General features: G+C 45.5%; 1 protein-coding gene across 2 annotated transcripts in view; it reads right to left on the bottom strand.

The window, feature by feature from the left end:
* Nucleotides 1-24,634, bottom strand: part of LOC102946223 (USP6 N-terminal-like protein) — a 177,736-nt gene that overhangs the window by 98,987 nt on the left and 54,115 nt on the right. The window contains exon 1 of one of the 2 annotated variants that reach the window (XM_043549891.1): nucleotides 1,644-1,743. The exons of the other annotated variant lie outside the window; for it this stretch is intronic. The gene's annotated coding sequence lies outside the window, so the exon portion shown is untranslated. Of the gene's footprint in view, nucleotides 1-1,643; nucleotides 1,744-24,634 lie in introns of those variants that run through there. 2 annotated transcript variants of the gene reach the window in all.

The following is a 24,634-nucleotide window of genomic DNA, read 5'->3' as shown; positions in this document are numbered from 1 at the left end:
AGCAGGTTAGACAGACACCTGTCAGGGATGGTCTAGATAATACTTAGCCCTGCCTTAAGTACAGGGGACTGGACTGGAAGACCTCGAGGTCCCTACACTTCTATGATACTATGATTATTGTAAGGCTTCTTTAGGTTTCCTGCAACCATGCCACCTTGTGCTGCAATTATGCTAAACCTCAAACTGTGACAGGACAGCAGTTACATACAAAACACCTAAAGAGTTGCAGGAAGTGGTGTTGATGATTCAGTAGGAGATATTCTTCTGACTGACTCAGAACTGGACCTGTGACCAAGTGTGGTATTAGAAGGGTGTACTGTTGACAGTGTCCTATTTTTTAACAGAAGCAAAATCAAGAACCTGAGCACTTGTGGTCACTAAAGATACCATGACACCTTTTTAAGTGTTGGGATGTAACCCTCAGCCTCCTGGTCAAATTTTAACTGCAAGAATTACATTATACCTCCCTGAATGCCTCTTATTTCAGCTGGTTTTCATATTCACTTGCTGCCTTAAACGGTCATAATAAATTATGCTAAATATCTGACACTTTCACCTGAGTGCAGTAGTGGACAAAGCGATCTGATTGGAATGTGTATGAGTGTTTGCTCAGATTCTTCAAAATGAAAGGCACAATTATAAACTTAAGTTCACCATCAATGGACCTGAAGTATTTGACTCTCGTGGGTAGCAGCCTAATAGAAGTGGCAAGAATACAGGATATGGTTATGCTAAAAGAACCCTAAATGTCTTTCTTTGATTAAAAAGGGCATGAGTTTCACATTTGTCTGGAAGACAGCGTCAGACTTTGAATAAAAATACTCCAATTAGGAAAACCATGCTTGCAAAGAACTCTTTGCATTCAGTGCACACTCAAATCACTAAAGAGTTATCCAGAAGTCTGCCCATTGTCACCAAACTTATTTATATTTCACAGTAAATATATGGGGCTCTTCATAGAAGACCTGGGAGGCAAGAGACCACCCTACACAGGAACTGGATCATGATCTATACATTCCCACTTCCCACAACCTCTTACCTTAAGAGTTACATTTAAAATGTTTTTTAGAGGAAAGGTTTTTTTTATTTTATTTTCTACAATTCCAGTAAGCAGCAGAAGTGACATTAACCAGAGACTTTAAGGTAGATCGAATAAGGAACCTATAATCATTCTAGACCTAATTTTTATTTTGAAAGGGAACTGAAAGCTCTCTGAAATAACAACTTCTCATAGACAATTACTTTATCCCAGACTGGGGAAAGAATGTTAAGACAATCCCTAATAGCCAACTAATCCACTTCTATTTTATGACATTGTCTGACGGAGATCTCTTAGCTGAACTATGGTTTTACTGTATTCAGTGAAATGGAAACATGTAATGCCCTTCTATTTTTTACATTCACTTTAGTAGGACTTATCACACAGTACTCATCAAATGCAAGCAAAATGAAGCTTCTCAACGTACTAAATTTGCAGTTTACTTTTAAAAGCACAACTATTTCCGGTTAGATAACCACAAAGATAGTATCAGCAGCCTAAACTCCAAGAGCACTTTTCTCACTCGTCAAGTGAAGTCTTTTTAAAAAGCCTTTCTAATGCCACCTCCATATTCCCTAAGAAAGGAAATTTTCAGTGCTCTCACCTGCTCCCAATGATCTATGCTTGCAATTCAAGTTGCAGATGTAAGGAGAGAAACATAGCAGCCTTAGGACTGATGGAGAAGGCCTTGAGGTTTTATACAGGAACTTGACTACTATCTGTATCATCTCAGCAAAACATTTGCATGAAAACTCTGTCTCTCTACACACAGCTGGTTACAGACAAAGCCAGCACACAGAGACTGAAGAAATTTAAATGGGTCTTTCTCTGTGCTAGTTCTAGCTACAGGAGATGCAATTTAAAGAAGCTAAGCCAAACTATCATTGTTATTATTCAGTATTAGAAATGAGAGGTCACAGCACAGCAAAGACAAGAGGGCAGATACTGCCTGAAATGTCTGAAACGGACACCCACACTTCAGGGATGAAGTTAATCAGCCACTCACTTTTCACTATTAATAGAAGCTTTATTCAAAATGTTATTAGATCATGTTATTTTCTTTTCAGGTTTGCAGATGCTAGGTTCAGGCTGCTCTTTATTACCAGTGTCTGAAAATTGAACCCTTCCTTTCAATCAACAGACACTAAATGAGAGGTTTCAGGAAACAGCAGTAGAAGCAGTTATGAAGAGACCTGTTGGCTGGCTGCTGCCTAGAAGATCCAGTTTTTAAGACTGTCTGAATCGAGCATCTGCAAACCATAAAAGAAAATTATTTAAATGATCTAAACTTTGCAAGCTACAGCTTCTTGGGATACCAGGATATTTTGTCTGCATATAGTACACACAAGTCACTACTAAGTTGCAGAGGTGGTCTTTGTAAAGGGGATTTTTCAAAGCAGAGCATACCAGAGCAGAGAAAGTAGGGACAATGCCATGACTGGGTTAGTAAGAGTGGAGTAGGCAACATGAACAAGTAAACAAATAGTGGCGAAGGAAACTGGTGAACGACTGTACTGGAAACCTCAACTTGTCTTATTTAAAACCTAGGCTAGACAAAGCACCGAAAGACATTGCATTGTGGATGGGCTAGATAACTCATTCGATCTTCCCACTTCTAATTTTATAATTCAGAGAGTGGTAGAGAGGGCTTCCTACCCTCTTATATAAAGATGATACTTCAGAATGGTACGTCCTATGGATTAGAGAACACCCTGAGAAAACATCACTGTACTGTCCCACAGGGACTCCACAGGACACCAGTACTAGCAGGTCATAGGGCCTATTGCTCAATATTCTTTTTTTCAGCTGCATCCTGGAAATGGCGTGGGTTTTATAAATACTGGCACAGGCATGGAAACATGATGAGCTGCAGCCTGTCATTAGGTGTGAAATTGCACAGCAAATCTATTCATTTAACAGATTTACTCTTTAGCAAGCATTTGTTTTCAAAGGAATGCATTTGGCCTAACTTTATAAATTAATACCTAACGAGCCTTGTTCATTTCCTAGGATTCTCTGCCTTAACAAGTCCTGTAACAGTTCTGCATGATTAACTAACTTACATTTGTTTGACAGTTAAAGTGTCTGCTTTACCCCCTCCCTCTAGGAACTCAAGTATTCAGTGTTAATATCTGCACTGTAATAGCGCCTCTAAGCCCCAGCAGGACTCTACTCCCCATTGTGCAAGGCACTGTACACACGCATAATGAAAAGCTAGTCCCTGCCCATGAAAAAGTACAATGTTGGTTGTAAGCTTATTCTTACCATTAAACAACTGTATGCCAAGGCCAGCAGTGCAGTTCTCGTCAATGGCACAATAGGAGAGTGGTTTTGCACCACTGTTGGAGTCCGACAACGCTGCCTTCTTTTGCCCACACTATTCAACATCTACTTGGAGCGCATAATGACTGATGCCCTAGATTATCACATATGCACAGTCAGAATTGGGGGGCAAACAATCTCAAATCTTCGGTTCGCTAATGACATTATGGCCTGGCAGGCAGCAAAGATGATCTTGCCAACCTTGTGAAACGATTGGATGAAACCTCCGCAAAATATGGCATGGAAATCAGTGCAGAGAAAACCAAACTGATGACAGACAAATGTGATGGGATAAGCTCACATATCAGTGTCAGTGGACAAGAGCTGGAGACAGTGAAACAGGTCAAGTATTTGGGGGCAATCGTCACTGATGAAGGATCCAAGGCAGAAATTCGGTCAAGAACTGCGCAAACAGCAGCAGCAATGGCAAAGCTAAAGCCAATTTGGAGGAATAAGAACATCTCCCTGGAATCCAAACTGAAACTGCTGCACGTACTGATCATCTCCATTTTTCTGTATGCGTGCGAAACATGGACCCTTACAGTAGAACTTGAATGGAAAATACAGGTAGTAGAGATGAGATGCTTCCATAAAATCCTGGGCATCTCCTACTTCGACCACATCACTAACAAAGAGGTCCGCAACATCACCCAGTGTGCTGGGTCATATGAAAACCTCCTGACAACCATGAAGAAGCGCAAGCTGAAGTGGTACGGCCATGTAACAAGATCATCTGGCCTATCCAAGATCATCCTCCAAGGGACAGTACAGGGGAAGTGAAGAAGAGGTAGACAGAAGAAGAGATGGACTGACAACATAAAAGAGTGGACAGAAATGGACTTCGCAGAGACTCAAGCACTTAGACACAATTGTCAGGGGTGGAGACAATTGGCTGATTGCTCATCAGTGATGGTGCCCCAACGACCAATGCAGTTATAGGAGTAGTGTGGTGGTGGTGATGGTGATATGAGTGCTAATGCCAAAACCCCATCCTTAACTTTCCTCAGTTACTCCAAGAAGGCAGCAGTTACAGAAATCCATTGCCTGTAATAGTAGGGCAGTTCAACTATGGGCTGAGCAAGTGCAGAATGGTGGTAGAACGTGCCTTTGGATGTTTTGCTGACTAGGCCAGACCTCAGCGCAACCAGCATTCCCATTGTTATTGCTGCTTGCTGTGTTCTCCATAATATCTGAGAGAGTCGGGGGAGACGTTTATGGTGGGGTGGGAGGTTGAGGCATCCCGTTTTGAGGCATCCCATTTTGAGCAGCCAGACACCAGGGTGATTAGAAGAGCACAGCAAGGCGTGCTGCGCATCAGGGAGGCTTTGAAAACCAGTTTCATGACTGGCCAGGCTTCAGCGTGACAATTGTGTGTGTTTCTCCTTGACGCAAACCCGCCCCCTTTGTTGATTTTAATTCCCTGTAAGCCAACCACCCTCCCCCCTTCGAAATAAAGTAACTAGTGTTTTGGAACCATGCATTCTTTCTTTATTAATTAAAAAAAAGAGATAACGGACAAGGTAGCCTGGGTGGGGTGGGGTGAGGTGCGGAGGAGGGAAGGACAAGGCCACATTGCTTATTGTAGCCACACTAAAAATCAAACTGTTTGAATGACAGCCTTCTGTTGCTTGGGCTATCCTCTGGAGTGGAGTGGCTAGTGCCCGGAGCCGCCTCCCCTCCGCATTCTTGGGCGTCTGGGTGAGGAGGCTATGGAACACGGGGAGGAGGGTAGGCGGTTATACAGTGGATGCATTGGGGGTCTGTGCTCTTGTTGGCTTTCCTGCAGCTCCAACAGATGCTTCCTCATATCCGTTTGCTCCCCCATTAGCCTCAGCATTGCGTCCTGCCTCCGCTCTTTGCGCTCACTTAATTCTTTCCTGGCCTCTGCCACTGAATGCCTCCATGCCTTAAGCTGTGCCCTATCAGTGCCCGAGGACTGCATGAGCTCGGAAAACATGTCATCGAGAGTGCATTTTTTTCGCCTTCTAATCTCAGGGGCGGAGATGGTCGGGGGAGCGTAGAAACATTCTATGCTCTACGATTCTGGGGGGACTGCATGGTCACCTGTGCTGCTGAGTTCGCCACACTGACCAAACAGGAAATGAAATTCAAAAGTTCCCGGGGTTCAAACGTTCACGGGGCTTTTCCTGTGTACCTGGCTAGTGCATCAGAGTTCAAAGTGCTGTCCAGAGCGGTCACAATGGAGCACTCTGGGATAGCTTCCGGAGGCCAATACCATCGATTTGCATCCGCACTACCCCAAATTCGACCCAGCAAGGTCAATTTTAGCACTACTCCCCTCGTCGGGGAGGAGTACAGAAGTCGATTTTAAGAGCCCTTTAGGTCGACGGAACGGGGTTGGTTGTGTGGACGCAGTCATTTTTAAATCTAACGCGGCTAAATTAGACCTAACCCCATAATGTAGACCAGGGCTTAGTGAACTTATTGTAGACAGGTCAATCAAAACCTCTGTTCAACTCATAGCGGCAGTCAAACAAACAACAGCATTTTTATATATAAAGTGTAAGTCAGAAAATGTACTACAAATATTAAAGGTGACATTATACAAATTAATGGTATTTCATCAGTTCTGAGCATATTACTGCCAAATAAAAGGGGTACAAAGAAGGGTGATGAAAATTATTAGAGTGTCATGGAAAGATTTCCTTATGGGGAAGAGATTAAAAAGGTTAGGACTGTTTACTTTACTAAATAAGGGGGGACATAATAGAGGATACGAAGAAAAGAACGAAACGTAGAAGACAGGTTGTCTTCAACTTCTTTGACCTTAACAACTGTAATCTTGTCCCACTTATGTCCATTCAAAACAATGCTGGAAAGATCATTTTCTTGCTCTTCACTTTGACCTTATCAGCTCTGTCTGAATCCCTCCAACTGGCTTCTCCTTCTCCACTGCAACACACACAAAAGGCTGTCTTCACTTTCTGGGTTTTTCATGGCCCATCACCACACTGCCTACCAGTTCATACTATCAAAATGTCAACTTCTGCCTCTGCTCCACCAGTGATACCAGTCTTCATTGCCGATTTGTTAAATTTTCAAAACAAGCACCTTTGTGTTTTCTCCCTCAGGCATTGGAAAAGCTCCCATAAACATCCATCAAGCCACCTCATTTTCCTCTGTCAAATCTCTCCCTAAAACTCTCCTTTGACATGATCCCTGCAAAAAAATCTTAATGGTTAGGTCCCCAATGTCCCAAGACCACTATCCAACCAGTAATGTTGTTTCATTGTCATCTTTGTGTCCGCGTTCACCTATTGTCACTCGTCTTAAACTGTAAGCTCTCTTGGCTTACCTCATCTTGTTTTAGGTTTGTACAGCACCTAGCACAATGGGGTCCTGGTCCATGACCAGGGCTCCTATGGCCTATTTTTGCTACCACAATCATAAATAATGATGAATAGATTGGGCGTTCCTATACCCTGTCACAAAACACAAGAACAAATGGGCAATTAAACTGGGAGGGCAATGAATTTAGAACCGATAAAAGGAAATTATGCTTAATTTAAAAAAAACATAACCCATGGAAGTAACTGGAGCTCAGAACAAGGTAGGATGAAGAAAAGGATTAGACATTTACATGGATAAGAACATCCAGTTACCTAGGATAGAATTTAGAAATTTAAGAAAGGTCTCTGCACCCTCAGGTTTCTGGGCATGCAACCACCTGACAGCATAAGAACGGTTGCTCAATAGGCATAGTATTCCATACTTGTCCACTACGAGGTTTCTTGCACCTTTGTTTGATGCATCTGGTACTGCTTACACTTGAAGACCAGATACTGAACTGGGCCGCTGATGCGATCCAGAATGGACAGTCCTATGTTCCTGTATACATGCATACAAGATTACCAACTTTATGTGCACTAATTCCTCTTTGTGGAATCAGTTTGGACAATAACCTTTGAAATTTGGCCCACGTCAACCCATTTTACAATTAGTTGGCTTTTTAAATAAAGGAAGTTTCCCACAGAATTTCCCTTTTAAAAGTTTAAACACTCAACTCATGATGACCAGGAATTTGTTGAGGGGAAAGGAAAAAAAAATAAGCACATCATTGTTGAGGGTAGGCCCCCCAACCTGAAGCAAATACTCACCAGCAACCACACAACAAAAACACTAACCCAGGAATCTATCCTTGCAACAAAGCCTGTTGCCAACTCTGTCCACATATCTATTCAAGGGACACCATCATGGGACCTAATCACATCAGCCACATCATCAGAGGCTCGTTCACCTGCACATCTACCAATGTGATATATGCCATCATGTGCCAGCAATGCCCCTCTGCCATGTACATTGGCCAAACTGGACAGTCTCTACGTAAAAGAATAAATGGACACAAATCAGATATCAAGAATTAAAGCATTCAAAAACCAGTCGGAGAACATTTCAACCTCCGTGCTCACTCAATTTCAGACCTAAAAGTCGCAATTCTCCAACAAAAAAAACTTCAAACACAGACTCCAACGAGAAACTGCAGAATTGGAATTAATTTGCAAACTGGACACCATTAAATTAGGCTTGAATAAAGACTGGGAGTAGATGGGTCATTACACAAAGTAAAAACTATTTCCCCGTGCTAATTTTTCCCCTACTGTTACTCACACCTTCTCGTCAACTGTTTGAAATGGCCATTCTGATTATCACTACAAAAAATTTTTTTTTCCTCCTGCTGAGAAAAGACAGTTACCTTCTCTGTAACTGGTGTTCTTTGAGATGTGTTGCTCATGTCTATTCCACAATAGGTGTGCATGCCGGAAGTTTTTCCCCTAGCAGTACCCATGGGGGGAGCGCTCCCACAACCCCTGGAGTGGCACCTGCCTGGCGCGGTATAAGGGGAGCTGTGCGCTCCCCCCACCTTCGGTTCCTTCTTGCCAGACAACTCCGACAGAGGGGAAGGAAGGGGGGATGTGGAATAGACATGAGCAACACATCTCTAAGAACACCAGTTATGGAAAAGGTAACTGTCTTTTCATCTTCGAGTGATTGCTCACGTGTATTCCACAATAGGTGATTCCAAGCTATATCTGTTGGAGGTGAGTAGGAGTTCACAAGTTCCCAGGACAGAGGACAGCCCTGCCGAACCTGGCATCATCCCTGGTTGGGGGGACGATCGCGTAGTGCAAGGAGAACCTGTGAACCGAAGACCATGTGGTGGCCCTACAAATGTCCTGGATGGGGACGTGGGCCACGAAGGCAGCCAAAGAGGCCTGTGCCCGAGTCTAGCGTGCCCTCACAATAGGTGGCGGGGGAACACCGCCAGCTCATAACAGGAACGGATGCACAAAGTGATCCGATCGGAAAGCCGCTGAGTGGAAATCGGCTGGCCCCTCGCGCACTCAGCCGAGGCGACGAACAGTTGCGAGGACTTTCTGAACAACTTGGTCTGCTCGAGGTAGAAAGCCAGAGCCCACCACACATAGAGCGTGGGGAGACAGTTTTCCTCACTGCACACGTGAGGCTTGGGGCAGAGGACCAGTAGAAAAGTGTCCTGACCCCTTTGGTAGGTGGAGACCACCTTTGGGAGGAACGTGGGGTGTGGACGGAGCTGGACCTTGTCTTTATGGAAGACTGTGTATGGCGGCTTGTAGGTCAGGGCCCTGAGCTCCGAGACTCACCTGGCCGACATGATTGCAACCAGGAAGGCCACCTTCCACAAGAGGTTAGACCAGGAGCACGTGGCCAGTGGTTTAAACAGGAGCCCCGTGAGATGAGCCAACACCAGGTTTAGGTCCCACTGCGGGACCGGGGCTCTAGAATACGGAAAAAGACGGTCCAAACCCTGAAGGAACCAGTTAGTTATAGCATGAGAAAATACCTTGTGCCCTTGCACCGGCGGATGGAAGGCTGATATGGCTGCCAGGTGAACCTTGACTGTCAAGGGCGCCAGGCCCTGGGCCCTCAGGTGGAGGAGGTAATCAAGGATAAGCTGGATCAGGGCGGTCACCAGGGAGACACCCTGGTCCGCCGTCCACCTAGAAAACTGGGACCACTTCACCAAATAAGCGCGGCAAGTGGAGGGCCATCTACTTTCAAGGAGGACGCGCTGAACCTGCTCTGAGCACATCCTTTCTTCTCCACCTAACCACTGAGAAGCCACACCGCGAGGTGAAGAGCCGCCAGGTTGGGGTGGAGGAGGCGGCCCTGGTCCTGAGAGAGCAGGTCCGGGCGGAGCGGCAACAGCCACGGCGGAGCTACCGCCAGGCCTGTGATGGTCCCATACCAATGCTATCTGGGCCACACCGGGGCAGTCAGGAGGACCCAGGCCTTGTCCATCTTTATCTTCTCCAGGACCCTGCCGACTAGAGGGAACGGGGGAAAGGCATAGAGAAGCCCGGATTGACAAGGACAGGAGAAAGGCATCAGAGATAGCGCCCTGCCCCAGCCCCCCCCCCAGAGCAGAACCGGAGGCATCGCCGGTTCTGCCGAGTCGCGAACAAGTCCACCTGGGGAGTTCCCCACTTTCGGAAGAGCCGGTGGGCCACTTCCGGGGGTAGGGACCACTTGTGTTGCAAGGAAAAGTCCCTGCTCAAGCAATCCGCCCTCTCGTTCCGGGCACCAAGTAGGTGGAAGGCCTTCAGGTGGATGTCATGGACTATACAGAAGTCCCACAGCCTGAGGGCTTCGCAGCAGAAGGCAGAGGATCGGGCCCCGCCTTGCCTGTTAATATAGAACATTGAGGCCGTGTTGTCCTTGAGGACCCCACTACCTTGTCCTCCAGGTGCAAGCAGAAGGCCACACATGCCAGCCGCACTGCCCTGACCTCCTTGATGTTTATATCCTTGAGCCAACCACAGACCTTGGGTCTGAAAGTTCCCCACATGGGCCCCCCAACCCAGGTCCGATACACCGGACACCAGCTCCAACGACGGGGCCCTGTCCCTGAACGGGACCCCTTGGAACATGTTGTTTGGGACGGACCACCACCGTAGAGAGGTGATCACAGAGTCCAGCATGGTGAGGACCTTGTCCATCCTGTCTGTGGCCTGGGAGAACTTCGAGGCCAACCAGAGCTGGAGGGGGCCTCATCCTGAGTCTGGCATAATGGACCACGTATGTGCATGCCGACATGTGACCCAAGAGTTGTAGGCAAACCCTGGCTGTTGTAACCAGGAACCTTGTGACTGAGTCGATGAGACCTTTCAGGATCTTAAATCTGTCTGGTGGGAGAGAGGTCCTGATGGACACTGCGTCCAGGAGTGCCCCGATAAACTCAACACATTGGACCAGGACTAACATGGACTTGGTGTTGTTTACCAACAGGCCCAAGATGGTGCACATGGACAGGAGGAGCGCCACGTGATCCCCCACCTGCGACTGGGAGGTGCCCTTGACAAGCCAATCGTCCAGATAGGGAAATATCTGGACTCCCCGCCATCTGAGGTAGGCCATAAACACCCTGGGGGCAGTGGACAGACCAAACGGGAGGACCATGAATTGGTAATGATTCTGTCCCACCAAGAAACGGAGGAAGCGCCTGTGCCCCTCGAATATGTGGATGTGGAAGTACGCGTCCTGTAGATCGTGGGCAGAGTACCAGTCCCCGAGATCCAGGTAGGGGATGATGGAGACCAGGGAGACCGTGCGGAACTTGAGCTTCACCATGTACTGGTTCAGACCTTGGAGGCCCAGGATGGGCCTGAGCCCCCCTTTGGCCTTCAGGATAAGGAAACAACAGGAGTAATACCCCTTGCCCATGAACTCCTTGGGCACCGCCTCTATCACTCCTAGACCTAGGAGCTGCCCTGCCTCCTGCTCGAGCAGAGCTTCGTGCGAGGGTTCCCCCAAGGTGGTGGGGGGTGGAACCCCAGGAGATGGTGTTGAGGACACATCGGTCTGAGGTTAGCTGCAACCATTCCGGGGGGAAAGCACATAACGGGTTGGAGAAGGGAAGCTTTATTGGGGGGTGGATCCCTGATGAGGACCAGTGGGGTGCCCCCGAGTGCCCCGTCAAAAACGTCTTTTCCCCGCCTGCTTGCCCTTGGAGGACCCAGGCTGGGGGGCAGGCCGAGACTGCCTCTGAGGGCATCTCATAGTCCTGATGCTTCTTATGGGCGGCCTCATACTTCGGGAGGGTGGCCGGGGCGGGAGTCTGCTGCGGCTTGAGCTTAGGTTTTGCCGGAGCCGGGACATAGAGGCACAGAGTCTGGAGGGTCATGCGGGAGTCTTTCATACCATCCAGCCTTGTATCTGTTTCCTCCGCAAACAGAGCTTTCCTGTCCAACGGTAGATCCTGCATGGAAGACTGCACCTCGCTGGACAGTCCAGAGAGCAAGAACCATGACCCCCGTCTCATGGACACCGCAGAGGCAGTGTCCGCAGCATCCGAGGCTGTCTGCAGGGATGCCCTAGCGGCCACTGCCCCTTCCTCCACTAGCACCTTGAATTCCTTCCTATCGTGCTGATGGCTTGCCACTCGTAACTGGAAGCTCAAAGATGAATAAACTTTCCTTCCGAAAGAGTCCAGTCTCCGAGAGTCTTTGTTCTTTGGGGGCGGGGCTGGCTGACCCTGCTGTTCCCTGTGGTTGACCGACTCAACCACCAGGGAGTTAGGCAGATATACAAGTACTCTTGCACCTTAGCGGGTACTAAGTACTTGCGTTCCACCTTTTTAGTGATGGGGGAAAACAAGGCCGGTGTTTGCTACAGGGCATTTGAAATCTTAGCCACCCCTTCATGCAGAGAAAAGGCCACCCTACCCGGTGCCGATGGGGACAACATGTTGAACATCTCCTCTGCCTGGAGGTGGAGGCTTGCTGCCACCCTCTTTAAGAGTTCTTGGTGGGCCCTGAAGTCCTTCTGCAGGACAGAGGGGGGGCGGGGCCGCAATTGCCTCCTCTGGGCGGGGCGAAGAGGCCGGTGTGGGGCTCTGGGTGTCGGCCAGCACTGGAGGGTCAACCACCTGGTTGGACTCCCGGCATGGTTCAGAGGACGCATGTTCCACCGCCTCCTTTCTCGGGGGTCTGGAGAGGGAGGCCAACGGTGCCTCCGAAGCTCCAGCCATCGAGCGAGCTCCCACCGAGGGCTGTGCCGGAGGCCACGGTGCCCACTGGTACCATTGGGCCGGCCATGACGCTCGGTGCCACTGGACCTGCTGTGGCACCGGCAGGGCCAGCTGTTCAGGTTGGCTGGCCTGGCCCATTGAAGGACGGCTACGAATGGAGACCAGGCTGGCGTAAGATCTGCTGCTGTTGCCGTGGACGGCATCTGGACATCCAGAGAGGCCTGTTCCGAAGGGGCCGGGCTACTCCGCTCAATGTGAGTCAGAGACCTGGGGCCGGGTGGGGATCGAGGACTGCCCGACACGGGTCTAGCCTCTGTCCCAGACTTCCCTTGGTGCCGCTGCGAAGAGGGAGTCTTCCTGGCCCTCGTGGCATGCCCCGTGGATGGGGAGCGATGCCGACTGGTCGATGGCACCGGAAGGTCGCCGCATACCGATGCTGTGGTGCCAGGTACCGGTACGGAGCAGCATGCCGGGATTGGGGTCAGCACAGACTCTATCAGGATGGCCCGGAGCCTAATATCCCTTTCTCTTTTGGTCCGAGGCTTAAACAACTTGCAAATCTTGTCCCTTTCGCTGATATGGGTTTCTCCCAAGCAGCGCAAACAGTCTGTGTGCAGGTCACTTCTTGGCGTAGACTGCCTACAAGAGCTGCACAATTTAAACCCCAGGGCACGGGGCATGCCCTGGCTCGGGGTCACTGACTATCTAAACAGCTAACTAACTACAGGTACTAACACTGAATGAAAGAACAGTTCTGGGGACGAGTTACAGCAAAGCTGGAACAGAGTAGTTCTGACGCACCTTCACTGGCAGCAAGAAGGACCTGGGGGTGGGGGTAGCGCGCAGCTCCCCTTATACTGCACCAGGCAGGCACCACTCCAGGGGCCGCGTGGGGCGCTCCCCCCAATGGGAATTGCTAGGGGAAAAACTTCCGGCACCGGTGCACATGGTGAGCACGCACACATATTGTGGAATACACATGAGCAATCACTCGAAGAATAGCCCACCTTAATTGATTAGTCTCATTACAGTTGGTAAGGCAACACCCATTTTTTCATGTTCTCTGTGTATATATATCTTCCTACTGTATTTTCCACTGCATGCATCCGATGGGTTTGGCCCACGAAAGCTTATGCCCAAATAAATTTGTTAGTCTCTAAGGTGCCACAAGTCCTCCTTGCTTTCTTTAAAAAAAAAAAAAAAATCTTTTTTTAAAAACCCTGAGTTCAGAGTGTACCTTTCAGTGCCTGCATTTTGGATGCAAGATTAAGTTAAGGGCAACCCTAACCAGAAGAGATTTCTATTTTTAACTGCCTTGTCAAAAGAGGCCCTGCCTATTTCTACACTGTGAAAAAACTTGGGACTCAGATATTTGAATTACTGTTGAAAGCAACAACCACACAGTAGTTTCGCCTCAGAGAGGATTTCATAGTCAAGTGGCAATTACTGTGTTTTCTAAAACAAACTGGGATACGTTTTATATTCAGAGAGCAAAGAAGAAGATTCAATGTAAATTCTTGCATTGTGATGATTAGTGCATATTGTCACTGGGCGCTTTTAGGAAACGTAAGTAAGAGTTCTGCAAAGAGAACAAAACCCTTCAGCAGTTTAGTCAGGTTTTGTGGGCTTCATCCTCTACATTATGGACGGGTCTACACTTAAAACGCTGCAGCAGTGCAGCTGCGCGGCTGTAGCGCTTAAGTGAAGATGCTCCTACACTGACGGGAGACCTTCTCCCATCGGCATAGTTAATCTGCCTTCCCCAAGAGGCAGAACTTATGTACGTGGGAGAAGCTCTCCCACCGACATAGTGCTGTCTACACCAGGGGTTAAGTCGGTATAAATACATTGCTAAGGGGGGTGGATTTTTCACGCCCCTGACTGATGCAGTTATACCAGTATAAGTCTGTAGTGTAGACCTGTCCTATATCACTCATTTCTTCAGCACTACAGAGTAGTTCCCTGTCTCCCCTCCTCAGCTAGTGCTCAGACTGTTTCTTATGGAACTGGTCAGTCAAGCATCCACATGTAGAGGAACAGCTGCAGTAGCCAAGTGACTCATGTTGCAGTAATGTGGGTGGGAAATACTCCAATGCTCGTCTTCTAAGGACAGACTCCTTTTATGGTATTTTGAGAGTGGAAGCTGATAAAGTAGCTTGTAGCATTTTGTCTTTTTCCTACATGGGCTTTAAAGACAGCAGAACATGTTTTTCAGGATACAGTGCTTCACTGGAGAGTCTGCATAGGCCATGAGAAAGCAAACAGCATATTCCAGTTCCACCACTGCAGGAGCCTGATGGATTGTAAATATTATTGTAAGATCATGATGGAACAGTAGTGCAAAGGCAGCCCATGACACAAGCACCTTGAGAAGTCACCACTTGACACTACCAAGGCTAGCTAAGTTTTTGGCTTGTTTAAAGTCACCAAGATCAAATATTTATATCTTCATAAGCTTCCATCCTTCCACAGACTCCTAGCTCCATGCCTGATGGGGGAGAAAATAAGCACATGAAAAATATTTAACAGAAAAGAGGAAACTATTTCTCACAGCTCTCCAGTGACTGAAAGAGCCGGCAGTGACAAGAAGCTCTGGGAATTACCTGGATCCAGCGCTCCTCACAGGAGGAAAGGGAGCCCAAACACGAAGGTGGAGGAGGAAGACAGGATACTGGGCTAGATGGACCACTGGTCTGACCCAATATGGCCGCTCGTATGTTAGTGAAATGAAAGAAAGCAGTGGATCACATGAGAGCCCTTACTCCTCAAGGTTTATGGCCAAGTGAATCCATCGCCCTCAAACCATTTCCTGGTAAGTTGCCACTTTCTGACATGGCAAAGCCACCATTTTGAACTACTCAACAGGGTCAGGTTACACACAAAGTGAAGTGCACATGTGTGTGATTTAAAAGGCATCTCAAAACTTTACTGCATGTAGACACCAGATGAAAAAACAAACACTGCTCACACTGCAGTGCACAGAGCTAGTGTGCAACACGTAGTGCTTTCTGGGGAGACCATCACCTCCTTCCACCATGGGCGCAATATGCCTCTGTTGGACGGGATATGAGCACTTCTTGATTTCTCATGACTCCTCAGTCATAACTCCAAGTAATAGCTGAATTTGGTACTTTTTAAAGCTACACAAAGTATAGAGAAATACTGCAGAGGACACACAGCAGGTGCACAACATTTCCAGAAGCCTACCTCAGGGAAGTACTTTGTTTACAGCCGCCTTCTTTACTTAAAAGTAACCAAGAGGGATCAAGGGAAGAAAGAGTTCTCTACAATTTTTAACTGTTGTGGTGTGACGCACAGAGACGTCACAGACTTCTAAAGATCAAAGCATTACCATTAATTTTAAAGAGCGCTTTTTCTTTTAAATTCCCCAGAGCATAGCCCAAGGAGTCAACTTCTCTCTGGGAACACCCGAGTGGTGGCCTAGGCTTTAGGTAAGCCACTCCACATGTAAGCCACTCATTGCCTACAAGTCCTGCTGCAAAGGACACAAGACAGAGCTGCCCAACCTGTGGAACTCCTTGCCAGAGGATGTTGTGAAGGCCAAGAATATAATAGGGTTCAAAAAAGAACTAGATAAATTCATGGAGGATAGGTCCATCAATGTCTATTAGCCAGGATGGGCACGGATGGTGTCTCTAGCCTCTGTTTGCCAGAAGCTGGGAATGGGTGACAGAGGATGAATCACTTGATAATTACCGGTTCTGTTCATTCCTTCTAGGGAACCTGGCATTGGCCACTGTCAGAAGACAGGATACTGGGCTAGATGGACCTTTGGTCTGACTCAGTATGGCCATTCTTATGCCCAGGAGTCTCAGTTCATGTCCCAGTGTGGGTGAAAATCAAGCAGAGTTTTGTAGGAGTTACGTTTTAGCTAGCACTACACAACTAACTGAACACCTCGGAGGCTTGCCAGAGAGACAAAGCTTCTGAACAAAAGCAGACCTTGCAAAAAAGTGTAAAGCTAATGAAAGTTAAAAAAATCCTTGATGGTAATCCAACACATTACTCTTGGCACAGGAATCTATAACATCTGCTAAACACAGTAATCCCCAAAAGATGCCCCGTGGAGGGTTTCCAAAGGCACTGTACAGCATGGCTTTGTATGTAGAGTCTATGGTTTCCCTCAAAGGTTCCAAATGAAAATTTCTTCCTCTGATGCTCAAGTCCAAGACAGCTTTTAAACCAGCACGTGGCTGGCACATGTTAAAATTCCTAATGCTTCATGCAATGGATGATTTTTCTCTGTGTAATCTCAAGCAAGCCATCTGACAGCTGCTGCTTTTAACGCCCTCGAGGTGATAGGCAGAACTTTCCTATTTCCAATACAACTACTAAGATGGGACGACTTTCTCTCTCCAGGGTGCTACAGGAAAGCTCATGTCCCTCTTTAGTGTTCAAGTTCCCAGCCATGTCCAAAGGCTACTTATCATTCCCCCCTTGGACTTTTGTGTTACGCTTGTCTTAGGTTGGCAGCAACGTCCTTAGACTGCAAGACTCCTTGGGCAAGGACCTTCTCTCCTTGCTGTCTAGAGAGGTGAACAAACTTCAGGGTGTTATAAAAATTAATACCACCTCACTGGTCTAGAATGAAGTAGAGAAAGACTGAATTTCAAACTTAGATATCAACATCCTCTCAGGTGAGATGACTGATTGAATTTACAGTGTTATAGTCAGGAAAAATGACTGTAAAAAAGATACCTTCTTACTCAACGTATACAGCGTGCATTCTGCAGGCCAAATTCTCCCCTTTGCATTCAATGGGAGCCATGCAGACATGTGAAGGCAAAATCTAGCCATATGCGCCACTGGTTCATATCCAATTACTAATTTACGGTTAATCCTGAAGAACCAAGCCGGTCCTAGAAGCGCAAGGTGGATTCTATTCAGCCTCTTGCATAGTAAAGAACACTGGTCAATTAAATGCCAGTTACAGAATCTCTCTAACTGGTAATGGTCTAAGACATAGAACAAACTGATCTTCTTAAAACCCTGCTTGAGCAGGACTAGCAAATTTGATCTAGAAGTCATTCAGAGACGATATGCAAAACTCAAGGTGTCTTTTTTACCACGAGTTTTATAACCAACTATATCCAGTAAAATACAGTTGAAAGCTCCTGCACAATATAGGCCCCTCACAGAGCACCCCAAGTCTCAGGGTACAGAATTGTACAACAAAGAATCGCCTGTATTCCATCTTTATCCTCAGGAATGCGTCATTGGTTTTCTTCAGTCTTTCCTTGAGGACAACATGAAATTAGGAAGTGGTTGACTTGTCCAGATACCCATAAAATAATAATGCAGTTTGGTTGCTATGACCATACAATACTAGAATTCTGGTTTGCTATGAAGCCATAAGAATGCTGCCTTATGAAACAAGGCTACATGATCTAACGTTATAGAATTATTCTCTAACACTTGAGTTGTGCGGCTATGACAGTCAAATAACGTGAACATTTGATGTTAAAATATGATACAAGTGGGAAGCTTTTTCAATCCTGGGCAACAGTAAGTGGATTTCTCGGCAAGTTCAGGAGCTTCAGCGACCAATTTCTGTACAATACAAGCTCTTAATTGTTTTAAAAATAGTAAATTTCTAGCCTTTGTGACTGCAAAGAAAGCCTTCAAATGCATAATAATACACTGCAGCCACAGATCCAGCCTCTCCACTGCGGCTCTGAGTGAAGTTAGCAAGAGGCTGTCTACACTAGCACTTGTGTCAGTACAACTTTTGTCGGTCAGGGGTCTGGGGGGAAAAAACACACCTGACTCACATAAATTACACCAACAGAAGTGCCAGTCTCCTGCCAACATAGCTACTGCTGCTCATTGGGGGTAGTTTAATTATGTCGACGAGAGAGCTCTCTCCCATCGGCATAGAGCTATTTAGAACGCTTTGGGCACCAGTAAAAATTAATTTCACGCTACTCTTTGGAAACTGCAAAAAGCAGTAACAGACATGGTAATGGAATTAATGACGGGGAAAGGCCTCCCCAGAAAAAGTAACTGGGAGAGGCAAAGGAGACCTGCCCCCACACAACAGCCATGAGGCTCTGAGTATAAACTTCAATCCATCGGGTATTTACTAGCCAACTGACAACAAAGACAGAGGATGAAATCCTAGTTCCACTGAAATGAAAGAGAGCTTTGCCATAGACTTCAGTGGAGCCAGGATGTCACGCAGAGCTTTCAAAGAGGACCCAGAAACAGCACTTCAGTAGAAATCACAGGAGAGCTAGGTAAGGGCATCTGTGTGTTTGTCTGGAAAAGGAGCCGAGCATCTCACCAGGGTGTTGCTCCTGGACCTTCCTGCCCACCTTTTCAACATTTCTCCTCCTCCATATTTACTACCTCTGATTTATAGCTTTAGATTTGTAGCTAGTTTCTGGTAACGTTCTTGAAGACCTATTTACACCATTAGGGGTTCGATGATGGAAAATACTGATCCTCTAGCCACTAAGCAGCTAGGGATTAGACCTAGTGTCTATGAAAAATATAATCCAATAAACTGTATTTCAAACCATCTGTAGACAATGTATTACTCATCATGAAACAACACTGGTTTAAAAAAGAGACAAGGGCCTGCAAGCAAGACACACACACAACATACGGAGACAGTGGGCCATTTACATCATCTCACAAAATCCTTAATGATAACAAGAATGTTAATCTATCATTTGGGCTATGGGAAATGAAGGAAGGGGCAGAAAAACATGACACAGGGAGGTGGTTAAACAAACTGCCTGTCATCTTATGAAAAAAAAACCTAGGAGAAATGCCCTGCTGTGGTCAGAGTTAACGAGCTGTTACCTTCGTCATTCCTCCACAAGACTGCAGCTTTAGACTAATGAAGCAGCTTGCTCTTGGCATGATGGCAGACCCCTCACACTGGCATCTAAGGAGAGCAGCTCTGGCCCCGGAAGTAATGTATTCCTATAATTAATTACTAAACTGTGTTTTTGTACAGTAGATTGCCAATAGACAGATTATGGCAGTCACCGAATGCAGACTGCTCATTTGAGACATTAGTGCATTGTTGGTATTCCACAGGAAAAATTTATTTTGCTTGTCACTGACTGCGCCTGACATGATCTAACCTAATTTAAGTGTCTTTAGAGTCAGATCTGCTTAAAATGAATCAGTCTGCAAATTATATTTTATTTAGAGATTTAAAAAAACGTTCCAGTTAACAAGTCAGTGGGGTAGGTTCCCTCTCAGTCAATTAACATTTTTCATATAACGCAGCCAGCTATACAGCTCAAAGAAACGAAACATGAATTGACTAGATCTTCTACAGCTGAAGACTGCAACTGTCACTGCACTGATACACTCTGAAACCCATTCTGAAAGAGGCCCTATAGCCAGCAGCAGACAACATAAATCAATGCATCCCTAGATTTTAAGGACATCGAGCCATAAAAAAGTTTTGGGTCAGAAGATCATCAGAAAAGGTCTCCTGTCACAGTGCTACTGGTTTGCTTTTCCGTTTCATTTTGCTCCTCTGATACAAGCATTGACCTAATCCATGTTCTTTAACTTTCTGTGTATTATGAGTGCTAAAGATGCTTTTGCACCATCCTCTGAAATAGTCTATAAAAACCCTGGTAACTAGGACACTGGACTCCGTTGCACTTGAAAGACACTATTCCCATTTCTCTCAACAGGCTCTCTCTCAAGACCCAAGAAAATAATTCTTTGGAAATATAAATAGAAAAATCACCCACTTCAATTCCATGTCTGCCACAAGAGCTGTAATTGGGCAACTCATTTACAAGCGTTGGGGTAAGACTATACAGAGTGAAGAGCTGGCACAGGTCAGAGGCAGACACTAAGATGAGAACAAAGCCTAATCACCTGCTGAGGAGTCTAACTTTCTATTCTGAATAATGCAAGCAATTTTAGGGGATATGAAAAATGCTACCATAGGCCCTAGATTGATCCTACAATTCAGGAATACGCAAAACTCCTGTTAAAATAAGCGATAGCTGAGTGCATAACAATTGCAGCACTGTGTCCAGAGAATTTACACTACATTTTATATCCTCTAACATGATTTGAAACTCAGCCCTGGCTCCTATTATGAATCACCTAGTTATTTTATTACTACTCAGTGTCCAGATGTAGAGAGGAGTGAGTGTTTAAAGGCAATTCCTGATACCCTTAAAGTCACAATACAGGTTTGCTTAGGGGTTAATGGGTGGTGGTTGGTTGTTTGGATTTGTTTTTTGGGGTTTGGTTTTGTTAAGTCTTAAAGATCTTTGGCATCATTTCTTCACATCAGGATTTGGGAAGTGTGTCTACTGCACCTGGACACCCTTTCCTTGTGACTGCAAAGATTCAGATGTGTATGCACAGAAGCTGGATAGGAATAGTCTTGTTCATACAAATGCCATTTATTTGAAAGAAAATGCGTGGAAAGACCTACTTAAAAGGGACACTGTCCAGGATGGAAGGCCCATAACTTGTTCTTTAAAAAGAGAAGTTGGGAGTTCAGTATTTATTAAAAGTTCAAAAGCAATCAATTGTGCAACCACAGAAAAACACTAAGTACTTAAACATTACCTAACGCATATACCACCCCTATTATAGTCTATCCAAAGTCCAGTGTTTTCCACTATACCACCACCACCACAAAAATCAACCAGTGCTGCAGAACTGCAATTGAGAATCCCAATTTTGATTTTTTTAAAATTAACTTTTTAGCCTTGTTGAATGCAAAGAAAACCTGTAAAATGTACAAATGTAAAAAAACTTTTAAACCAAGCCCTATCTTTAAAGGGTTTTCCTACACTGCAATTTTTTGCACCTGTGTAGCTACACCAATGTTGTACTAGTGCAAACACATTACACTCGTGTAAAAAGTGACTGGAACCAGTGGTGTGCATCGACAGTAGTGGCCGGCACCAGTACAGCTACGCTGGTACAAAAAACAAGGGAGGAAACACACAACCACAAAAAAAAAAAAATAACCACATCGGCTTAGACAAGTCCTAGATCTGCAACAAGACAGCCTGAAGTGATAGCTCTGATGTGTGAACTGTCCCAACTCATTTCTTGCACCATCTTCTGAAGCATCTACAGTGGGGCACTTTTAGTGTATGTCTCTACTGCAAAGTGAAGGTGTGTTTGTAGGACAGGTGGGCATACCCAGGCTTGCTTTTAATTTAGCTAGCAGAGGTAACAGCAGCAGTGAAGATGTGGCAGCACATATCCTTCCACACAAGACAGATGAATCACTAGTCTCATCTAACACGACAATTCCTATGCTCCTGCGAACACCTAAGACAACTTAAAATGGTGGTTATGCTGTAGAAGCTTCAGGATCAAAATCTCCATTCCAATGCACTGGCCACAAAGACAACTTCATTTCAGGCGTGTTTATACAAAGCTGCATCAGTTTAAATTAGGGTGTGATGTGTAACTGGTGCAAACAGCTGTGTGGGTACATTTCCATTTAAACAAGGCTTATTTTGGTTTGTCTTACATAGATTAGGAACTGGTTTAAGCTAAACCAAAATAAGCCTTGTTCAAAATGGGAATGTACCCACACAGCCTTATGCACCAATTTCACATCACACACACACTCTTAAATTGCAGGAAGTGTCCACACAGGAGTTCGTGCCAGTTTAACTAACGTCAGTGCAAGTCTGTGAGTGCATAAGGTAATAGTGATAGCTACTGCCCTCTCAATATTACTGGGAGAAAGTAAGGCACAGAAAGATTAACTGATGTACCCAAGGGGTGTCACAATCTGTCAGTCAAAGATGGAAGGATTCTAGCAGTCGGACTCCAAACCTCCATTCCCACCATTAGAAAACACTACTTTCCCACAAAAATGAAGCATTAGACAACAGATAAGCTATACAGATTGTATTAACGAATGCTGTTACAACATGAGTAACAAACAAAAAATGCCAAAATTCGTGTCCTTTTGGTCTAACATCCACAATCATAACTGATGACTAGTATGCGAGTCATAGATGTCTCTCGAATTCTTGTGGGAACACTCAGGATGTGGGTAACAGTTGGATTAGGATTTCCATTATGTCACTACTTTGTCCTACTACTGAGATAATGAAAACTAAACGCAGCTGAGACAGTACAGGGAAGAACTCAGCATTTGAATTCTTCCTTTTACTGATCAACAAGCTACTCCTGCATTTTGTTTTTCTGTTTTAAAAAAAAAAGGGGAGGGGAGGGGAGGGGAGTTTCTGCAAGGCTGACACAAAGTCATCTTCCTTAAGTCAGACTGCTGTGGAAAAGAATCCAAAAATGGGGTGAGTTAAGGACAGGATGTCATCACTGAACTTTGAATTTCCTGGCTTCTCTTATCTTGTATCATCTGCAGGGTTATTTTAATGCAGAAGGAGGAGAGGAGGGTTTTTTATTTTCTTTACAATTAAAAAAGGTCTTTTGGGAAAGTTCTTATAACTCTTATAACTCAGCAATGTGCCAGCCGGTAAGGACAATATTTAATGACTTTTCTTATTAAAAAAGGCAAAGGCAAAATTTATTGTATAAACTGGAACTGGAAGAGCAGGCATAACATTACCTACGATAGTACAAATAGCTTCGCTGTACTAAACAGGCTTAAACAGAGGTTGCACTCCTGCTGATGGAGACACCTTCGAAGAATACGAGGACATTTAAAAAATTATGCTTAGCAAGAAGGCATCAAATTGTTTAACGATCTACTTTTATTATAATAATTGCAATACTTTGCACTTTGGAACAAAGCTACTTCCATTTTGCAGAATTATACAAACCACATTTAGTGGCCTATGTGGTGGTGGTGGTGGTAGCCCTGTTCCCAATGGACAGGAGCAAGTACATCACAAAAACCACAACCAGAATCCTTACTAACAGTCTCAACAGAAAGACGAAGGCATTTGGAGGCTGACCTGCCCTACTTGCCCTAGAGGTAGGCCCTTCAGGGTCCGGGCAGAAGAATATTGGCAAGGCAACTGTGTAGGAATTTCACACTGCTACTGTTGGACATGTTCTGTGAGTAAATAAAGGACTTCAGTGTCCAGTACTTTTCACCACCATTTTAGTTTCATGAAAGAGTGTAGGGTTTGGTTCCCCCCACCTCAACCCCGCAGTACTATACAAATGAAGGAAAAGAAAATGCCACTAAGGGTGAAGTCAGTCAATATTACTGATCTCTGCTACTGTACTATTTTGGAGGAAGAAATTGGAATTTCCAGGGTTCTATGCCTCAATGGTAGTGACTCCGTTCCTAAAGCAGCAAGGAGACATGGAGAATGAATAGGTACAATCATGTCCAGAACAGCAGACACCCTAAGCACTCTGATCCTTATGAGAATGAGTAAGACTACTTACCCCCATCTCCCTGATGCACGTGAAAACTATTCTTAGTTTAATCACAGGCAACTTCATGAACATTTCAGCAGTTGCCTCCCCTGAGAGCAAGCTGCCCAAGAGCTTACCAAAGCTGGGACCCTTGCCACATTATCTGGCTGCCCTAACTAACAAAATGTTCTGTTTGTAAACACGCTTTGACAGACACTCTAGGAAGCAGAAATATAACAGTAATTATAACAGCAGACATTACAATCTCACAACATGCAAGGGGGCTGCTAACTGGAGCATTCTGCTATGCCACTGATTGATACAGACTCCAACAGACAGGCCGGGAACACAAACTTCTGTGCAGGTCTAGTTCTGAAGTCTGTTCACTTTTTACTTAGGCAAAACTCCCACTGATTTTAATGGATCAGGCCATTGTACAACTCTGAGAATAGCCTTCCCCAAGAACGTCAAGGAAGTCCACACCTCAGGATGCCCCTCTATCCATGGGACTGCACTGCTACCAAAGTCACTGGCACTAAACACTGCGTACAATTTTATTATAAGAGGAAAGGTGTGGAAGATGGTAGATCAGCAAAGAAAGCCCTGTCTGACAATATTTGGACCACTTTACATAATCAAACACTTGTTTAAAAAGATGTTAAAGCTCACATATACAAAACACTCTTTGTCAATGGAAAAAGCAGCTCGGGCCACCCCACCTACAAGAGAAAATACAGCCCGATTTGGCTCCATAGAAAGGAATCTTATAGTGATGTCGGAGCTTGCATCTATTCTTTTCTATGGCGGTTCTTATATCGCCCTCACCACTATAGAAGTGCCTTTCATTAGTGCATTAAGCAATGTGTCCAACATCCGTCGTATGTGGTTTATTCCCTCTCTTATCCTCTCCCCAG

The sequence above is a fragment of the Chelonia mydas genome, chromosome 6 (genome assembly GCF_015237465.2).
Source record: "Chelonia mydas isolate rCheMyd1 chromosome 6, rCheMyd1.pri.v2, whole genome shotgun sequence".
NCBI classification, from domain to species: Eukaryota; Metazoa; Chordata; order Testudines; family Cheloniidae; genus Chelonia; species Chelonia mydas.
The sequence above is the reverse complement of the archived record's forward strand: the minus strand, read 5'-3'. Positions and strand labels throughout refer to the sequence as shown.